Source organism: Brassica rapa, chromosome A08, assembly GCF_000309985.2.
Source record: "Brassica rapa cultivar Chiifu-401-42 chromosome A08, CAAS_Brap_v3.01, whole genome shotgun sequence".
NCBI classification, from domain to species: Eukaryota; Viridiplantae; Streptophyta; class Magnoliopsida; order Brassicales; family Brassicaceae; genus Brassica; species Brassica rapa.
In genome coordinates this window covers 7,618,057-7,637,723 of record NC_024802.2, presented here as the reverse complement: position 1 = coordinate 7,637,723, position 19,667 = coordinate 7,618,057, and the positions used below count along the sequence as shown (strand labels likewise).

General features: G+C 36.7%; 1 long non-coding RNA gene across 1 annotated transcript; it reads left to right on the top strand.

Annotated features, from left to right (window-relative positions):
* The first annotated feature begins 2,750 nt into the window (after positions 1-2,750).
* LOC117127109 lies at positions 2,751-12,381 on the top strand. Its single transcript, XR_004449891.1, has 2 exons — positions 2,751-3,186; positions 3,289-12,381. It is a non-coding gene; the product is annotated as an uncharacterized LOC117127109 (long non-coding RNA).
* The last annotated feature ends 7,286 nt before the right edge of the window (positions 12,382-19,667 follow it).

Here is a 19,667-nt window from a genome sequence, read left to right as displayed (position 1 = left end):
TTTCAGACCTTATTTTGGTAAACGGATTACTTCTGTTTCACTAGTATTGTTTGTTTACATAATGGAAATAATTTTACACAATTCACTGTTAGAAAATTTCTCTATAGCCAACAAAAATTTGTAGCTATACAAAAAACCCTGTGACTATGCAAGAAATTTTAACAGATATTTACAAATATTGTACTAGTGTTTCTCTTGAGACTTTATAAATTTAAATGCCAAATCAGGTTCTTTTATTAATGCCAAATAGATCTCTCATCTAAGTAACAACATGCGCGGTCTCTAGAAACGGTGTTTAAATGATAACTTATTCACTCATCAGAAAATCAGAATACACTTTATAATTTAATTCATAATACAGCAATCAGGTTAAAAAAGATTCATTAGCAAGCATGAGTAGTTCAAAATTAAGTCTACCAAAATTTTTATCCCACCAAAACACAACAACATCTCCTGTCCTGAACTTTCTCTTCCCTTGAACGCACGACCACCCATGTAGTTTGAAGTTTCCATTTTCGTCTCTTTTCATGGCCACAGCTGTTGTTACTTGAGATTCATACTCATAGAGATGCACCATCTCAAACGAGTTGGGTTCTAACAATCCTTCGGAACGTTTGACAGACCACCAAGGGAATAACTTCGCTTCTACCTGTTCTTTTGGTATCGTTATTGTATCGCTGGAACATGTGTCTGATTCGGTCAACGTTATCGTGATGTGCCATCCCTCGGCTTGACTATACGACACATCATTTTTTCTTCCCATGAGATAGCACACAAAGATATATGGATATTGGAATAAATGATATACAAGAGTTGTGTTGTAAATAATAATAATATGTTGGAATAAATGATATACAAGAGTTGTGTTGTAAATAATAATAATATGTTCTTGAGTTTAGGATATATATATATATATATAATAGCAATAATTTGTGTTGTCTAGAAGATTGTAATGAAGACTTTATAACTTTTAGAAATATATGATTTTGATTTTTGCATTGATATCCTTAGATTCGTGCGCTAGTAAGTGGACTTGTTATATTTTAGACATGATAAGACTAATTTGTTTAATATTTCATATTTTTAACATATATGTAAATATTTTACTATCTTAAATCTGAAAAGTGTTAAAAGTTAATTAATTTTACTACATATACTAGATTAATATATAATAATAATGTAGAAATTATCTAATGAATATCAAAACTATTAATATATCTACATATACTATCATTAAATTTGTTAAATTTCTCCAGCCTTCTTCCACTATGCATTCTATATATTAAACATGTATCTTCTATAAAAAAGACACATAATTTAAAAACATTATTAATGGAAGATAATCTTCTATAAAAAGAAACATAATTTAAAAACATTATTAATGGTAGATCATCTACCAAAGTATCTCATATTTTTTTTATTCATATTATTTAGTAACAGAAAACAAAATCCAGATTCAGATTTTATATTTCAATTTGTCAGCATTCAAATAACTAGTGCAATCCACATAATATTCTTTAAATATCTAAGGGGGGGGGGGGGGTAGTGGGAGATGGATTTTTAAGGAGTTGAAGAATTTAAAGATTCTATTGTTATTGGTAACATGATTCTTAGATTCCTAAAAAGTCTTGTGTTATTGCTTTGGTGATTTTAAAATTCCATATAAATCTTTTGTTATTCAAAAAGTTGAGTATTTTCTGACTTTATAATTCTATTAAATTATGGTGTTATTGAAAAAATGATTCATTACATTTTAACTCATTACTCATAACTTTCAAAATACTATAGTTAAGTCATGTATTCTTAAAGTTGAGATGACAAAATCAATATCTCTTTTATCATACGTGATTGTTTATATGTGAGGCACCACCACTATAGTTAACAATCATGTTTCTCAATGACCAAAACGTGGTATGAATAAACAATCATACCAACAAACCTCAACTTAACTTTTTTTTCGAAACTCAACCCGTATACAACTCATCACCAATCAAGCTAAAAGAATATATGGATTCTACAAATATGAGAAGACATATTGTTAGAATCAATAAAAATCTTTACAGAATTAAAATTCTATTGATTTTTTAAATCGGTGTGAATCAGCTTCCCACTAAACCCTCCCTAAAAGAAAATTTTCAATCAAGTTATCACCAATTGTTTTTAGGATGAAAGTTTATTTAATATAAGATATCAGAGCAATTGTCCAAAATGAGTGAATGATTATATAACAACGGAAAGATGAATGAGTGTATTAATTAGCATAAGTCAATTACCTTGAGAAGTTTATTTTCCACTGTACAAAATCTTAATGGGCAATGGCACTTATTATATACAAACTTGAGCTCTCTCTAGAAAACAAAAGTTGCTAAAAAGACAAACACACATTCTTAGAGAATTCTTTCACCTGAAACTAACTTAATATGTTCTTATGCCTTGATTGGTAGAGCAATAGCATTAATAGTATGCTATAGAAGCAATATGGTGCATGAGCTGTATGTTTTTACTAAACTGTTTAATAGAATGATTGGTAGAGCAGTATGAATATGCTATTTAAAATTATAAAAAATTAGTTTATAATATATATATATATATTTTTAATGAATATATTTTTAATACATATATATATATATATATAAATATATTAACATATGAAATTAAAAGATTATGGAAATAAGATTCTCTCTTCTCCTCTCTCTCTCTCTCTCTCTCTCTCTCTCTCTCTCTCTCTCTCTCTCTCTCTCTTCTCTCTCTCTCTCTCCTCTCTCTCTCTCTCTCTCTCTCTCTCTCTCTCTCTCTCTCTCTCTCTCTCTCTCTCTCTCTCTCTCTGCAGTTACGACATCTCTGCAATTGGCAAAGGAAAACAAGCTGTTAAATCGTAAGCTACTGTGTGAATGTGTTTAATAAAACCGTAGTATGCTTTATGTGTCTGATCTCGGTTCTACCTAAATACATTATTATGCGTACAAGTGCTCTGATGGATCAACATTTTTTGCAGGGAAATTAAGAAGATGAAATGATATGAGATAGCATGCAAAAAAGGTGTTATTGAAGTGGGGGAAATGGAGTAGTGCATGGTTCTCATATACCCGACTTATGTAGTAAACTATTGTGGTTCTCTTGAAGATTGGTGATTTATGACGAATCTTGATATCTTCAGAGTGAAACAGAGCGAGGAGAAGCTATAAGGTAATTTCTAAACTAATCTCCTCATCATATATCTATATTCTAACATAAAGTGAAAACAAGAGCATCAATTAGACTGGGGTTTTATCAATGTGAAAAAAACAGATGCGAGGAGCACATCAGATATGAATCATGCAAGGTTGAAAGAATCGGTGGCAGAGGAAGAAAATGATATAGAGAATGGAGCAGATTAAAGTGTTCAAGAAAGTGAGAAAAAATATAAGAACATCGAGAAAAGGCTTACCAAACATGGTCATGGTCATTACCACGATCATATCAAACCCATTGAACCTCAGCCAATTACGAGATACCTTTTATGGACATGAGTTGATGGATACTTCGGAGTTAATGATATGTTCCCTCTTATGTCTTTTGCCAAATCTTTCGAGTACCACGTTTTTATGTAAGAAGATTTAATCTTTTTCCCAATTATTTCTTTGTTTTGTAACCAGGAAGCTCATATCCAAGTGTTCAAGTTTGAAAGAAGAGTAGACCTAGGTATCTCATGTTTTAATACATCAATGTCATAGGAATGTCTGCTTAAAATGTACGAATTTGGTCAGTGCTTTGAAATAGAAGCAAGAGAAGTAAGGGCAAATCAAGACCTAATGTCACACCTGAAATCAAAATTGCTGTAAGATATTATTTAACTTAATGTAGGAGCTTCTTTCAATAGTAATTTTTGAACGCTTTATGAGCCGTTCATTGATAATTTATCATAATATACGTGTTAGCCAACATCTTTGTGTATGTGCTCCAGACCAGCGTGTTGCTATAATTGGCTCTTTTTCTTGAATCAACATGATAGGAGAAACAAGTGTAATCAAGTCCTGTTATTAGCATATCCGAGTTTTGGCTTAGTGTTTGTACATTCTGCAGTATTTTATTGTTTTTGTATTAACTCATGTACACTATATGATATATCTAAATTGAATAAGTTCTCTGCCGAAGAAACAACAAACAATATATGATTGTTTTAATCAAGATAATGACAAATGGTCTTCGGTTTGCAATACACAATGAACCAATGGTTATACTTATAATCATCTTGCCTTTTTTCATAAGTAATGAACACAAATTATTCTTGACTAGCCCTACAATCAAGAGTTCTATCATCAATTTTTTCAGCAAGAAGATGAATTTCCAACCCAAAGAAAAGGGAAAATGTTCCAAAGATAGAGAATCTAAGGATCACAGAAAAGATACATCAAAAAGATGGAAAAGCAAATAAAAGCAAAAGAGTAATGTTAGTTTTGAAGTACGAAATAACTTAATTGGAATATGAACTAGATTTGATGGACGAATGAAAATGGTGATTTATCCATCCAGCTACCTGTTGGGATAAGCTTGAATCAAAAGATAGCTTGAGATGCAAGCAAAGATCTAATCCTATTGTGTTTGAGATTTATAATATATGTAGGAATTATCTAAGATATGTTATCTAATAGGATTAGGAGTTTATAATCTCTATATAAGAATATGTCAAAGTGTGGTATAACTAATGGGATTTAGAGATTGAGAGCTTAAGTTTTTGAGTGAGTTTTCTTAAGCATTAATAAAGAGAGTTAGTCTATATACAATCTTTGCATTCTATATTTGGTATCAGAGCTAAGAAGAAGAAGAGATGCGTGGAGAAATTGTTGCTGCGACAGCAACATCAAAACCGAGAAAGAAGGGGGATCCTCTTCTATACGATGTCCAATGCTTACTGCAACCAATTATTCGGTATGGGCGATCAGAATGAAAATCGCACTTAAAGTACACAAGGTTTGGGAAGCGATCGAAGAAGAAGTAACCGAAGGAGAGAAGAATGACATGGCGATGGCGTTATTGTTTCAATCCATACCAGAAGTCTTAATTCTCCAAGTTGGCGAACTAAGCACCGCCAAGAAAGTATGGGAAGCAATCAAAACTCGACATGTAGGAGCTGAAAGAGTTAAAGAGGCAAGGTTACAAACATTGATGGCTGATTTTGATCGCTTGAGGATGAAAGAAACAGAGTCAGTCGATGAGTTTGGAGGAAAATTGTCCGAGATCGTGTCAAAATCTGCAGCTCTAGGAGTCAGCATAGAAGAACAAAAGTTAGTCAAGAAATTTCTAACCAGTCTACCACGGAGGAAGTATATTCATATTGTGGCTTCTCTTGAGCAAGTACTAGATCTAAATAATACAAGCTTTGAAGACATCATGGACCGTATGAAAGCTTATGAAAGTGAAGAAGAGGAACTACAAAAGGAGCAAAACAAACTGATGTATGCGAACTCCGAGCTACAAGCTACGCAGTCTAACCAAGATTACAACATAGACAATCGATACTATCGTGGCAGAGGCAGAGGAAGGTCATACTACAGAGGCCGTGGACGATGACGTTACATTGGAGACAGAGATGCATCAAAAGTTACATGCTATCGGTGTGACAAACTAGGACACTACGTTACTGATTGTCCTGACCGTATCCTTAAGTTGCAGGAGGCTCAGGAGACCGACAATAGCGACACTCAGGACGCAGATGAGTTGATGATGCATGAGGTTGTCTATCTCAATGACCAGAACTGTGTCCCCGAGAAGGATGAAACATGTATGGATGCAGAAGACATATGGTACTTAGACAATGGAGCCAGCAATCACATGACAGGAGATCAAAGGTACTTCTCAGAGATAGACAAACTTGTCATGGGAAAAGTAAGGTTCGGTGACGATTCCAGAATTGATATTAAAGGAAAGGGGACTATCTCCTTCATAGATATGAATGGGGAAGCAAGGAAGATGAATGATGTGTATTTCATACCTGATTTGAGGAGAAATATAATCAGTCTCGGTCAAGCAACGGAGTCGGGATGTGATATAAGACTGAGAGGAAACCATCTCACGATGCATGACAAACATGGAAAGCTCCTTATCCAAGCCAACAAATCGAAGAATCGGCTCTACAAGGTCGTATGGGAATCAAAGACTCAACGCAGCTATGTTTAAGTGAGATCAGTGAGTCAAATAGGTGGTATGCGAGACTTGGCCACGTCAACACCGCTACGATGAAAAGGATGATACAAAAGGAACTCGTCGGCGGTATTCATGGCGTCAATTTCAAGAAAGAGTTGTGTTCTTCATGCTTACTTGGGAAACAAGCAAGAAAGGTGTTTCCACAAGCAACAATGTACAGAGCAACAAGACCACTTGAGCTCCTACACGGAGATTGTTGTGGCCCTATTACGCCGAGTACAATGGCTGGAAATAAATATATATTTGTGATCATTGATGACCATACAAGATACATGTGGAATATTCTCCTTAAACAGAAAAGTGAATTTTTTGGGAAGTTTAAAAAGCTGACGGGTCTGATAGAACAAGAACTTAGAGAGAACATAGAAACCTTCAGAACCGATCGAGGGGGTGAATTCGTTTCACATGAGTTCAATTCATACTGCGAGGAAGAAGGCATCATGAGACATCTCACTGCTCCGTACACTTTCCAGCAGAACGGAGTAGTTAAGAGACGTAACAGGACATCAATGGAGATGGCCAGGAGCATCTTGAAGCATATGCATATACCGAATCATTTGTGGGGTGAGGCAATCCGACATGCAACCTATTTAATCAATAGAATAGCAACAAGGTCGTTACAAGATCAGACGCCTTATGAAGTCTTAAGGAAAAAAAAAACCAAATTTGAATCATTTATGTATCTTTGGTTGACTTGGCTATGAAAAGATTGAGAAGGCTCAGCTAAGGAAACTAGATGATAGATCGAGAAGGCTTGTTCATCTTAGAACCTAGCCTGGCTCAAAGGCCTACAGGCTACTTGATCCTGAGACTAAGAAAATTATGGTCAGTCATGACGTGGTGTTTGATGAGACTAAAGGTTGGAATTGGAAAAGAAGTGATTCAGAGCAAAAGAGTTATAATGACTTCGTTGTTGAACTCGGTGAGTTTGGAAATCACAAAATATCGGAGCCGGCAACTGAAGCTAAACCATCTGATCAACCACGAGGGTTAGAACAAACGGGAGACAACCGTGAGAATGAAGAAACAGGTGAAACAGAAAAGGATATAATAAAAATAGAAGATGATAAAAGCGAAGGTGGTGGAGAAAGCGAAGTTGGTGGTGAAAACAGAGTATTGAGAAGAAGTGAAAGACAAACTTCGCGACCAAAATACCTTGATGACTATGTCTTATTGGCCGAAGAAGAAGGAGAGATGTTGTTGCTGTGTCTGAATGGTGAACCAAGAACTTTCGAGGAAGCAAGTGAACTGATAGAGTGGATAGAAGCATGTGAAGATGAACTACATTCCATCGAAAAGAATGAGGTGTGGACCCTGGTCGAGCTTCCGGATGGAGTAAAGCCAATCGGTTTGAGATGGATCTTTAAGATCAAACGTAACGCTGACGGGTCTATCAAGAAGTACAAAGCTCGCCTAGTAGCAAAGGGGTAGGTACAAAAACATGGGATTGATTTTGATGAAGTGTATGCACCAGTAGCCAGAATCGAGACCATCAGACTACTTGTAAGCATTGCTGCAACAAATGGTTGGGAGGTGCATAATCTGGATGTTAAAACGGCTTTCTTACACGGAGAACTCAAGGAAACAGTTTATGTGACCCAGCCTGAAGGCTTCGAAGTGAAAGGAAGTGAGAAAAAAGGTTTATAAACTCAAGGAAGCGTTGTACGGTTTAAAACAGGCACCAAGGGCATGGAACATCAAACTAAACCTGTCATTACTTGATCTCAGTTTTAAAAGATGTTCCAAAGAACCCTCTGTTTACAGAAAGACGGCGAACTCGTGTATTCTAGTGGTGGCTGTGTACGTTGACGATCTCTTTATATCCGGTGCAAGCGCTGAGATTATCGAAGCTTTCAAGAAGGAGATGGCGTCAAAGTTTGACATGAGCGACCTTGGCAAGCTGAGTTACTATCTCGGTATTAAAGTATGTCAAGATGAAGGGATTATAACCTTAAATCAACAACGATATGCTTTGAAAATCTTGGAGGAGAGTGGAATGAAGAACTGCAATATGTCACATACACCAATGGAGAACGGTTTGAAGTTGGCCAAGTCGATTGAAGAGGAAGATGTAGATGCGACGAGGTATCACAAGAACGTGGGTTGTCTACGGTATCTCCTACACACTAGGCCGGATATGTCGTATACGGTGGAATTTTTGAGCCGATACATGCAGAGTTCAAAGGTGTCTCATGAGGCTGCAATGAAGCATTGTCTCAGATACCTACAAGGATCGACCATCACTTGGACTCGTCTTTACTCGAACAACACCCAAAGTTCCAAATCTGATTGGCTATAGTGATAGTAGCCATAATATTGATAAAGACGCTGGGAGAAGCACCACATGACATATCTTCTACCTTGGAGACAGCTTAATCACTTGGTGTTCTGGTAAGCAAGAAACGGTCACGCTTTCAAGCTGTGAAGCATAGTTCATGGCTGGGACAGAGGCGGAAAAGCAGGCCATTTGGATACAAGAAGTACTTAGTGAAGTCACAGAGCAACCGGTCGAGAAGGTGGTGATCAGAATCGATAATCAGTCGGAAATAGCCCTTACCAAGAATCCATTGTTCCATGGTAGGAGCAAGCACATACACTCAAGGTTTCACTTTATTAGGGAGTGTGTGGAAAGAGGTCAAATAATCGTGGAGCATGTTTCTGGTGATCTACAAAAGGCTGATATCTTGACTACGGTTCTTGGAAGAATCAAGTTCAAGGAGATGAAAGATCTGATTGCAATGCAAGAGGTGGTGAGAAATGATTTCAAGCTTAAGGGGAAGAATGTTGGGATAAGCGTGAATCAAAAGATAGTTTGAGATGCAAGCAAATATCTAATCCTATTGTGTTTAAGGTTTATAATATATTTAGGAGTTATCTAAGATACATTATCTAATAGGACTAGGAGTTTATAATCTCTATATAAAGATATGTCAAAGTGTAGCATAACTCGTGGGATTTAGAGATTGAAAGCTTAAGTTTTTGATTGAGTTTTTTTAAGCATTAATAAAGAGAGTTAGTCTTTATACAATCTTTGAATTCTATACTACATGTATTAAAAAATTTATTATTTAGTTTTCTTAGTTAGAAAATTAAATCTGATCTCCCAAATATGCTTTTATATGTGTTCATTGTTTCATGGCTTTCCTTTTTGATTGTGCATTCAATAAAATCTATTGACGTATATGTTGTGCGAAGATATTTGCGTGCATTGTCTACTCATCATAATTGATTTCGGGATTGTAACATAAAATCAGTGTTCTCTGTGCTATGAAACTGTAATCAACTTGGTATGTAGCCGGAAGTTTGAAAACAACTTAAGAGCATGTGCAAGGGTATGTCTCAATTTTTTGTATCCAACAACATCCTCAGATCTATGCCATTTGAGACAAGGCCGAAATTCTTAATTTGCAGAGTCATTAGTTTTTTTTGGACAGTCATTGATGGTTTGTTTTAAAAGTTTGTCTTTAGTCTATTTTATTTTTTTATTTATAATGTATTTTCATGAACTGAATAATATTACTCTTACGTTTGGATTTTTGATTCAATTTTATTTCTACTATTAGACTGTTCAGTTTGGTATTATAATAACTCAACTAGATCTTGATCGGCGTCCCGCGCGGGTGTTGGATTTAGGGTGTTGGATTTAACTTACATTCAATGTAAATTTATAAACCATTGATTTTATAAAATATCTATTTATACTTTTATGTTTTGTAAAATATATTTAGAGTAAAATATATTATATTATAATATAGATGTTTGATAATAATTTTTTATATGTATGTAATATTATATTTATAATTTTATAACTTGATGCAATTTGATGTAATTGTAATATTCATATATTAATTTATTGATTTTTTTGTTTATTTATTTAAAAATGATTTAATTTTTTGCAGTAGATTTTATGAATTATTATTAATTTTATGATATTTGGTTTTCTTGAAAATTGTATTGTATCAGATTAATATATACTATATATTACAGTTTGTGTTTGTATTTTCAGCAAAAAGAAATAATAATTCATTGTAATTAATTTAATTTTTTTATTTTATGTGAAGTGGCAGATTTATAAATAAGGAAGCAATACAACGGCTAAATGTGTAAATAAAAAGAAATATTTAATCTACTATCTCCAAACAATTCTCATTTAATATGTTATCCAAGTTTCCAAACGACAGAATCTGTAAATGAGAAATAAATACAGTGACTAAATATGTAAAAAAAAAATATTTAATCTGCTATCCTTGTTTCCAAACAACTTTCATTTAATATACTATCTAAGTTTCCAAACAGTACCAAAAGGTACTTCAGTTTTAATAATATAGCTGATCTAAAGTTAAAACAAAGTTTAAATTGGCTGTAAATGTTACGATTATTTTATACAATCCCTAAATAAATAAGATAAAATGTATTTAAATCATATATATGTTCAGTTAATTTTTACTCATCTTAGTTATCATTCTACATATGATTTGTGAGTTAAATTATTTTAAATTTGTTAGACACAAGGCAATGAATAAATGCAAAAATTTAAATTTTTAATTTAATAATTTAAAATAGATTAAAATATATATACACAATTTATATTCAAATATAAATGTAAAATTTTTAATTTAACTAAAAATTATACAAATATCCCGGGCAAGAGTACTATACCGATGGACAGAAGAGGTAAAATTGTGTACTCATGTTTCATTTTTTTTTTGACGTCAAAATGCCATTCTATTACTCAAAAACTTGTGGTGGTCTGGGTAACCAGACCGGAATAGAACAACCAATAAATGTAACTTCCTATGGAAGGATCTAGCAGTTTTAGCTAAAAAAAAGTCTGAAATCTGATTGTGCGCTCGTGGAATGTGAGTGATGTTGAAATCCGGGAAGCATATGTAGCGTCTCTATCCTTTCCAATTCTGTCGCAAAGCTTGGCGAGGCATGAGGTTCCTTTATCATTGCAATCAGCTCCTTACAGTCTGTCCTAAAGCTCTGGCATGTTGAATGTTGAAGCATGTTCTCCCTTTCCCATCGCAGTGCTTCTACCTCTGAATGCAAGGCTGATTCTCGTCGAGTGAAATTTCTTGTCCCCATAAGTTGAATGTTCTCACCACTGTCCATCCAGACCCATCCACATCCACTAAATTGAGCAGAAGCTGTCCAAGATCCATCTAACAAGCAAATATTACCCAAGCTTATGACTTGGGGATCCTCAGTATTGCTATCTTGTACTGCTGGTTGTACCACTTCGTTCGCATCAAACCAGGCTTGACATTCACTTTCTGCATGTCGAACTAGCTCCAAAGCATCTCTGTTTATCCCCCTGAAAAAGTTTGTCATTTGCTAGCGTTCCAAATATACAAGATTATCTAAGGATAAAGATCCTTGTCTCGTTCTGTCTCGATAATGTTGTTTTTCCTCCAGAATAGGTAATCCATATTTGTGTAGACGCTTGGTAGTGGAAATATATCTGGGTTTGTTGGAGTCGATGATAAGGACCAAGCTTGTAGAGCTGGCGGGCATGCATTAAATATGGCATGGGTTACAGATTTTTCTAGTTTCTCACATCTTGGGCAGTAGTTATCACACCTTATATTGCGTCTTGTTAAGTTCCTCGTTACCGCCACATGACCGGTTAACAATTGCAATATAAGATGACATATCTTCGCAGGTGCCTTAACTTCCAAGCAAAGGCTTGAAGCTTTATGATACTCGGTGATATATGGTGTTTTATACATCTTGTATATATGCTTTTCAATTGGTTTTCAAGTCTTTATCGAGTCTTCCTAGTCCTTTTCGAGTCATTACAGGTCTGGAGTTGCATTGGATGGGAGATGGACCAGCTGGAACAAAAGAGGCAGCAAACAGTGCAATTTGGTGATTTTCACGCAGAATAGTCTTGATGACTGTTCCGGATAGCGGAGCAACCCGAGTGACTGTTCCGAGTGAGTGTTCCAGCGGCAGAGATTTTTAAGGAAACTACAACCTATTTCGGGATTTGCCCTAATCTCTCTATTTTCTCTCCCAGCCGCCTGTGGCTTGAATATATCTTCTTTTTCTGTTTTTCCTTATCATTCTACGCTGTTTTTGGGAGAAGAAACCAGACCTTAGAGTTGGAGACTTGTGATTTGATACTTTGTAAAGGGAGAAGGCTCCATCTCTCTCACCATAGAGAAGAACCCCCTGAACCCTTATTCTATTTTATCTACACATGTTTTATTCAGTCTCTGTCTCTGTGTTTTCTTGCTCCATGGCTGAGTAGTCAGCTTGTTTAGTCTAGGGTGTTAGGGTGTTAGATCCGTGAGCTTGACATAAATAAGTTATAAATCGATTGTCTTCATTCACTGTTGTTCTTAAGGCTTGCATCAAGTTAACCACTTAGTGCCTGATTTTAGGTTTAATCTATTCATCAAAAGTGTTATAGGTTGCTAGACATAACTTGAATGAGCATTGCATCCCTAATCAGCGAAAGTAGATATTAGGGTGTTTTGTGAACATATCGGACTTGATCTCTATTGCTTGCTGTCGCATCTTGATCCAAACGAGAGTTTAGGTATCAAGATCGATCAGCATAGGGGGCAGTACCACGACAGTGGATTGTTCTATTTGAGTGATCCGAGTTCTAGACTTGCTTTTAATTGAACTTGAATAATTGTTTGGCTCACACCTGTTTAACACCCGACTAAACCACCCTAGGCTAGCATTTTAATCATCTGAAATCTTAATTAATCTTATTACTTGCTTCTTACGAAATCAACCTCAAAACTCCATCATTGTTTTAGCTAAGCATTGATCCCATAAAGATAAAGTGTAATCGTTGGTCTCTGTGGATTCGATCCTAAAGTGCTACATCGACATACCATTCGATTGTGGTAGTGTGCACATTAGGTTATTTGGTGTGCGTATACACGTAATATCACTCGGCTCCAAGACCTCCTTCTCCTCCGCTGCCTATAATAAATTCTGAGCCACCCAATATCCAGATTTAACCGTGTATTGACCATTCCTTGTGTTGTTCCAGCAGAACGTATCCCGACGATGAGTTGAGCTTATGGCTAAACTCCTTATAAGAGGTATGTCATCAAGATTGACATAGTTTTCCAATAGACCAACATCCCAATCCTTCGATACCTGATTAATGAGATCGCTAGCTCTCAGATTAGGATGCATAACTGGCGCTGCAGGGATAGCTAGTCTCGCAGGGGTCGTTGGAATCCACGGATCCTCCCACACCTTGACTTCATAACCTGAATGTATCTTCTGTCTAATTCCCAATAATAACAACTTCCTTGCAGTAGAAATGTTAGTCCACACATACGATGGCTTGCTAGCAGAATTTACTCTGAGTGGTGAACTCAATCTATAGTATCTTCCTCTCAAGACCCGGGAAACCAAGGAGTCAGGAAATTGAACTAGCCTCCATAATTGTTTTGCCAATAGTGCCAGACTGAACTCATGGATCATACGAAACCCAGTCCCACCCTCCTCTCTTGGTAAACAGACCTTTTTTCATTCCGCCCAGTGTATTCCTCTTTTTGGTGGATTTGAACTCCACCAGAATTGAGCAATAGCACTTGCTACGTTTTCACATATCTCCAAAGAGAGCAGGAAGGTAGACATAACGTAAGTCGGAAGTGCAAGCAGAATGGATTTAATCAGCACTTCCTTCCCTCCTTTTGAGAACCATCTACCTGTCCATCCATTCACTCTATGCATCAACTTATCCTTGAGGAATGCAAAAAGTTTGCACTTGGAACCACTTATGTCTTCCAGGATACCTAGGTAAGTTCCCATTCCTCCTTCGTTTTGTATTCCAAGTGCATCTTTAATCTCTTGTCTAATATTTGCATTAATCCGCTTACCAAAGAGTAAGGACGATTTATCAAAGTTGATACATTGACCTGATGCTTTACCATACTTCATGCCTACTTTCATTACTTCTTCACATTCACACAGCTCCGCCTTATAGAAGAAAATGCTATCATCAGCAAAGAGAAGGTGGGATACCAAAGACACGCGCGTGTGACCCGCATCCCCGTTATCTTCCCTTGGCTCTCTGCATGATTGAGAAGGCTAGCGAGCGCTTCCGTGCATAGAATAAAGATGAAAGGAGACAAAGGATCTCCTTGGCGTAGGCCTCTACCAGGAACAATATTTCCTCTTGGATTTCCATTCATGAGTACCTTATATTTCACCGACGTAATACATCACATTATCCAGGTGATCCATGTCTCTGAAAAACCCATCTTACGCATGACAGCTTCAAGAAACGACCATTCCATCATGTTATATGATTTGCTCATGTCCGTTTTAATGGCCATCCTTTTACTGCGTCCACTTCGTTTAGTTCGCAGAGCGTGGAACATTTCTTGAGCAATCATAATGTTGTCTAAAATATGTCTTCCAGCAACAAAACCTGATTGTGTTTCTGATATCAGGCCTGGTAGCACTTTCTTCATTCTCTGGCATAAGACCTTAGAAATTATCTTGTAGCTAACATTACGCAAGCTAGTGGGTCTAAATTGAGTCATTTCATTAGGCTTTGTTGTCTTTGGAATGAGACATATATTCGTATCATTCAGTCCAATCGCCACCGTCCTCTCAAAAAGGAATTTATTAACCATAAGAGTCAAATCCTCCTTTACAATCTCCCAAAATTTCTGATAGAAAAGCGCAGTCATCCTATCTGGTCGTAGAGCCTTATCTGGATGCATCGCAAAAAGCGCTAATTTGACCTCCCATTCAGTGACTGGAGCTATAAGGTTGTCATTCACTGCCCCAGTGATCGTCGTAAGGACTTGAGCTAGTGCCTCTTCAATGTCCTCAGGATTAGATGATTCAAAGATCTGCCTAAAATAACTAATAGCAATGGCTACTAATCCTTCTTCATCCTTAACTATATTTCCATTTACATCCAAGAGCTGCATGTTTCGTTATTCAGCAGATCCAATCATGTTAATATAGTGAATGATCATAAACTGAGCAATGTGGAATCTTGATGAAACTCATGGAGAATTTTGCTATTGATTGCTTAATAATGATTGTTTGTGTTGGCTTCTCTTTAGCTAATGGAGGTTTTGAGTTGTGCCCTTGTGTTTAGTGGGATGATGGTTCAAGATCCTAAGAAAGCAAAAGATGTTGGTTCAACAACCACCACACAGTGAGAGACGTGCGTGGGTTCATCGACGCTTCAAGACAGTTGGCAAAACTTGGACCAAACCATGGAGCAAGCGGGTATGGACAAAGCGGTGAGGTGTATACGGTAATGCATAGCAGAAACAAAAGCAAGAAGTTGACATGGACGTGTTGGAGATTCGAGAAGATAAGCAATGCAATAACACACCACTTTACTCAAGGCATTTGCCGGTTATGTGATTGGGTACGAGAAGACGAATAACAGAGAAGCTGAGAGTATTGATGTTAAGTGTTAGGTCGTGTTAGTGATGATGGCTTCTTGTAAACTTTTTTTATCTGGTTTTCTTAAGCTTTAGGCCGTAAATTGTGTACCAATGATTGATGATGATACATGTGAGATGTTGATTTATAACTCTCTGATTTGTTGGAAAAGTTTCGTGACCAATCCAAATTGTTTAAAAGCAAGATTTTCTCTAAAAAGAGAAGACGAGAATGCTCTAAGGCTTGGACTGGACTGGGCACTAACGACATGTCCATTTGCCAACTACGAAACTTCACTGGTCACTGCAATCAGATATTCATACACCCGATTTAACATAGATAATAACTATGTTGTGTTGATAGAGTGAAGAGATAGTGAGATGGTGAGATGGATGAAGAAAAAAAATAAACAGAGAACAAAAGAGAAAAAGATCATGGGAGAGAAAAATGTGGAAGAAAAAATATTATGTGAGATTTATTATAGATTCAAGGTAGATTTAAGAAAGATAATAACTGAATTATGGTAACTTCCATTTTTTCCTTATTCTAGTGGAATACATAAAATATGTAGATTAGGACAATGGCTAATAGTTGAGATATATATTTTTTTTCCAAGCAGGCTCTAAAGTTATAGTTAGAATAAGTTAAAAGAAACATAAATAAATTAAGGGTCCCACTAATGACCATTCTGGAAACAAGATGAACGAATAAGAAAAGAATGTAGAGGAATAGAATTGCAGAAACGAAAGGGAATGGTTGTTCCATCCCATATTTAACAAGTAATTAATTTGTTCTTTATTTTTCTACAAAAAAAAGAATGGTAGGGAATGAGAAGGAAAAATTATTTCTTATGAATGGTGATTTTTTTAAAGAATGTTAGGGAATACATTTGTTCCTCGTCGTTTCTTAGTCACCATTCATACCCTAAGTTAGACCATAGAGTAAACTTTACAACACGTATTCGAGGTAGATGTAGACCACTGTTATCTTGCTATAATGAAATAAAAAAATTCTAGCAAGAGTAGAATAAGTAAGAAAATGTTGTTTATGTTTTACATCCAAGTTTTTTTTTTTTGACGTCAAAAGGCCATTCTATTACTCAAACTTGAGGTGGTCTGGGTAACCAAACCGGAATAGAACAACCAATAAAAAGTAACTCCCTATGGAAGGATCTTGCAGTCTTAGCTAAAAAATCTGAAATCTGATTGCGCGCCCGTGGAACATGAATGATGCTGAAGTCCGGAAAGCATATCTGTAATGTCTCTATTCTCTCCAATTCTGTCGCAAAGCTTGGCCAATCTTGAGGGTCCTTTAACATTGCAATCAGCTCCTTGCAGTCTGTCCCAAAGTTCTGGCATGTTGAATGTTGAAGCATATTTTCCATCGCCCACCGCAGTGCTTCTACTTCCGAATGCAAAGCTGATTCACGTCGAGTGAAATTCTTTGTTCCCATAAGTTGATTATTCCCAACACTGTCCATCCATACCCAGCCGCATCCGCTAAAGTGAGCAGAAGATGTCCAAGATCCATCTAGCAAGCATATATTACCCAAACGTATGACTTGGGCTATCCCAGGGGTTTTACATCCAAGTTAAATCATTGTAATGTACTTTGTATATGAGTTCTAAACTAAATAGACTGCTAGAATGAGTATTCTATACTTAGGTAGGACATAAAATAAAATATGGTTACATAAATTATTATTATTTTTTAAATATACAAATAGTCTTACTTTGTTTCAAATAGTTTTCATATTTTTTGAAAATTTTAAAACTTAAAATACTATTTTTCTACTGCAAAAGGGTAAAATATGTCCAAAGTGGTATAAAAGATCGAAAGTCCTATTGGACCTAGGAGTGTCAATTCGGGCTGGTCCGGTGATATACCTTGGATTTGACCCGTTTTCATCCATGGTATATAGGTGTTTTACTATATATATATATATATATATCTATGTTTTCTACTCTTCTAGATATGTTTTCAGGTTCAGGTGCATTTCGGAGTAAAGCTATGACTTTGGAGCATTTTGGAGCTTAAAGGACATTTCACCCGAGCTGACCACGTAGAGGTCGACGAGAGGAAGAACAATCGATCGATGCACATCAGTGCTGACGATCGATACCAGGAGATGCCTCGACAAATGAAGATTAATATCGATCGATGTACACAAGTACCATCGATCGATGTACACAAGTACTATCGATCGATGTCGAGACATCAGACACGCGACATTTTGGATTAAGCAGACTTAAAAACCAAGGCCAAGCCAAATTACGAAAATGCCCTGACGAGTTTTTAACCTAGTAGATTATACACTGCCTAAGTGTTTTGACGGCGAGAGAGTTTTTTTGGGTAGAGACCTTTCTGTTACAAGTTTTGGAGAGAAGATCACTTGTGATTGGAACTCCTTGTTATCATTTCTTTTCATCTATACTATGAGTTTCTATTTCTTTATTGTTATGAATTGCTTTGCTATGTCTGAGTAGTTCAATTATTAGATCCAGGGTTCAGATAGGTTTGTGGGATTAGCCCCAAACTATAGATCTGCCTTGTTGTGATATTCATGATAGATTTGTATTCATTGTTTGTTTTAGCCTTGCTAACTAGAACTTGATCATAGGATTGCATATTCAAGCACCCTTGTTATCCCATCCTGACATCTATCTATCATATTAGGACTGCTAGAGAGGGCTAACCGCCAATTTAGTATCTTAATAGGGCATTTCATACTCGCGCATAGGCCTGGCTAGAACCCGTCGATCGATGTCCTCAACTGACTATCGATCGACGTTGGCAAAGGTGTATCGGTCGACGTCTCAATAGGACCATCGATCGACACTCTCTCGTTGTCGACATACTAACCGTTGAGACACGAGATATAGCCTGTTAACCAGTGAAACATGCGACAACTGATCATTGAGTTAAGCGATTGAGCTATAATATATCATGCATGCAAGAAATAGGCATCTATAAGTATTATAATCTTCAACATCTGAATAGTGGCCCTGCATCTAATATCATTTCCAACCAAGTTACGTTTACTAGTTACTTTGGTTGTTAATATTGCTATCTCATTTAAACATTTACAACCCTTAGAATTAATAAATACTAGATTTAATTGTTCCCTAGCTCCTTGTGGATTCGATCCCTAAGTACTACATCTGAACCTCTTTTGATGAGAGTAACATTCCTTAGGGTAATTTGAGTGGTATCAAATTTGGCGCCGTTGCCGGGGAGCTTTGATCGCCATTAGATTTAGTTTTATTGATTCCTATTCTTTTCTCTACTCCCTTTCTAATAATCTTTTTCTTGTCTTTTCAGGTGCATGCCCAGCAGTAAGCAACAAGGAGAAAGACTTGCTGTTCTCACACGATCCTGCTCATTTGGAACGCACCATCCGTAGAGGTCAACGTTCAACATCGCTTGACGCAACAACATCGTCGTCGATCGATACGCGCAACCAACCGTCGACCGACACCAGACCTTCATCGTCGATCGATCCCAATCGTTCGACAACGATCGATACTACACCGCGTACGTCGATCGATACCATGTCGTTAAAAATGGTAAACATTATTATTCTAACACAGGACGAGAACGGAAACCTGTATGACCAGGACGGTCATCTGCGTAATGCAACCGTTCAGAAAATAGACGCTCAGGGGACTGTAATCCCTGATGCTAATGCTACAGGGGCTGCTCAACCTGTAGATGAGGACGCTCGATCGAAACCACTGGCCGACTACAATCGCCCAGATGAGTACTATTCCAACAGATCAACTATTCGACTTCCAGAGATTCAGAAGCAGAATTTCGAGCTGAAGCCTCAATACTACACCCTCGTGTCGCAGATACCCTACTCTGGGTTATCGTACGAGCATCCTATGGACCATCTGAAACGGTTCGAGGATCTAATTGCTGCTATTCGGATGGAAGGAGTCCCCGAAGATTACTTGCTGTGCAAGCTCTTTAGATACACGCTGAATGGAGAAGCGATGCACTGGCTTAGGCTGCTACCCACAGGATCTTTAACATCCTGGGCCGACATCAAGAATGCTTTCTTACGAAACTTCTTTGATGAGGCGCGCGCTGAA